The following is a 2,939-nucleotide window of genomic DNA, read 5'->3' on the forward strand; positions in this document are numbered from 1 at the left end:
AGTATATGTATATATATATATATATATATATATATAGTCTGGATACGAGGTTCGGTTCCTCTTGTTGTACCCACCCCCGCTGTGGCTCATCGGTAACCTTGCAAGTTTATGATCTAAAAATCGGATTTCAATACCCGTGGCGGACAGAGCACAGATAACCTATTGTGTAATTTTTAGTTTAACAACAATCAAACAACCTCCTTCACCGTTATGGTACTTGAACAATTGTAACTATGGATATCACATCTTCTATAGACAATCACCTCTGCAAAATCTTAGAGAGAGAAAATAATCTCAACTAGGATTATATTCAATGTTAAGCTTTGATCTTTAAGTGTGGTATTTTCAGGTACAACAGATTTCACAACAAGTATCAAATAGGCAAACCTGCAAATAACATCAGATTCGATCAAAAAATAGAGGGATTGTTCCGCAGTTGATAATTTGACTGAGTTTCTTCAAGTGTAAAATAACCAATCTACACAAATTTGAACAAATGAACAAAATATTTATTATAATAAAGAAACTACCGCACTATGCAGATACAATGACAGTCTATTCTACTGAGCTGTATGTAGTTCTACACCTTTTTTTTTTTTAAACACGACACTATTGATAAAAGTTTTCACATGAAGATCTCCTAGTAGAAATTGACTAAAGAATGCACACCTGAATTCAATAGGTAAACTCTTGCCCTTAATCAAAATAGTTAAATACACTACGATTAAATAACAGGTAAACTCGTTTTATTTGTCTAGCTGACAGCGTCACCTCGTGACCTTTATTCTCTCACAGCATTGATCCGCTGTTACATTTGGTCAACGTCATAATCGGCCAGTATAGGACATTATAATGCCAATGTAGTTAACCCAGATGCTATATATCATTACAATATTAGCGAACCAATGGGCCCATGGCCCACATTTACAGGACCGCTATAATGCAAATTTAATGCTTGAAATACTATTTTGCACTTTTTTAGTTTAATGATCATTGTCACTATATTGCGTATTTAATTTATTCAACCAAGTTCGAACGGTAATTAGTAGGCCTACTTATTTAATTGTCTAATGTAAATGAATGCCAAATTTGGGGTTCGCTTTCGGAGATTCCCTGTAAAAGTATTTTCGCGAAATACCCGGTCTCCCTAATGGATAGTGTGAAAAGTTTTACCTTTGTGAAAACCTCGGGGCCGAGACGATTCGTTTGGCACCATTGAAAAGTCGGTGAGTCCAGCAGTTCAGGAGAAGAGGTTTTCGTGAAATCTCCGAGTTCCCCAAGGGGTCAGGTGAAAATTTAACCTTGTGCGAACCTTGGGACCGACACGTTTGGTACCATTCAGAAGTCGGTGCGACGAGCGGCTTAGTAGGAGTTACGTGACACACACAGAGACACTGAAACTTATCATACAACTATAGTAGATTTGTTTTAATCTTATAAGGACAAGTATAGATCGATATATACGTAACCTAGCTAGCTACAATAATATAGGAAGTTTTAATGCTTCAAAAAGTATTGAAATAAAAAAGTAATATATATATATATCCTTACTTTGGCAAATCACTGTAATTATGTTAATCTGAGTCAAAGTAGAGATACAATTTTTTAAATTTTAAGTAACTCAGTTTTGTAGTTTTTACTTTTTTCTTTCAATACTTTTTATAGCATTAAAACGTTCTCTATTACTATAGCTAGGTTATGTACATATATACCCGTACTTGTCTTTATATATATATTTTTTAAATTATACTTGTTTATTTCCTTTTTATTAGCTATATTTTTGTGTGCCACTAAAACCAAGCGTTATGCACGAGTATATCCGATTCGATTCTATTATTTATCAGGATCTCTACCACCTTACTATCAAATCTGATTATATGTCCAAAGTAACTCATCGTCTGTTATATATATAAATATGTTTGCGGACTTACAACACTAGAAACCGGGTTTCGATACCCGTGGTGGGCAGAGCACAGATAGCCCGTTGTGTAGCTTTGTGCTTAACTTCAAAAACAAACAAACAAATATATATATATATACATATAGTAGTATACTTTTCGGTATAAAAAGGAATCATTGGTACCTCAAACGGAATACTTCTGTGAAAGAATTAGAGCGATAAGGTTTGTTACATTTTTCTGTCTGCTTGTCTGAAAAAGTCACTTACTTACTTACTTAGTTGAAAATTCGTTGAAATAGGGAAATTTTTATTCACTCCATAAACATGTATATTGCGATTTAGGCGGCTTCATAAGTACAATAAGCTTTAATTTTGCTCAGCCAATACAGTGTATTAGTCATTGATAATATTTAGACATTTTAAAGGTGATTTTAAATCGGCGATTTTTTATGGCTGCCATTGTATTTCACCACGATCCCTATTATTAAGTACTACCGATAGTGTTACGCCTCCAGTCGTTAGTTAATTTTTCCGTAAATTCTTTCCGACTAAACTTTAGCGACACAAGTCCTTTCTTAAATAAAACTGGTTTATTCTTTCCGAATGCAACTTTACGATACACTTAATTTCAACAGTCGTGCTATAATTCTCAACGAACGTCTCACGTGCTCGAGTTCAATTACAAACTCTCTGACTGCAATTCAATTACTCACTACACTGTTGTCCCGTCACGTTGTGACCATCTTATATATATACAAGACTAACACACATCTAGTGAATGCAAGGGCAGTCTTGAAGGAACAGGATATTTCTAGAAAACGGGTGGCGTGATACTAGTCACGTGACCTCGCTGACGCAACACTGCCCCCTCCTTAGTATTGTTCGTCAATAGCCACTTACAATAAACCAATAACAATTAACAATAACTTAATTAAATGTACAGAATTACAAACACAAAATTACAATTCAACAAAGTCTCTTAATTTTACGGGACGTATCTTCTTCCGTACTGGTCTCCATCTCGTTGGCTTTTGCTTCA

This window comes from Limulus polyphemus, unplaced genomic scaffold (genome assembly GCF_000517525.1).
Source record: "Limulus polyphemus unplaced genomic scaffold, Limulus_polyphemus-2.1.2 Scaffold732, whole genome shotgun sequence".
NCBI classification, from domain to species: domain Eukaryota; kingdom Metazoa; phylum Arthropoda; class Merostomata; order Xiphosura; family Limulidae; genus Limulus; species Limulus polyphemus.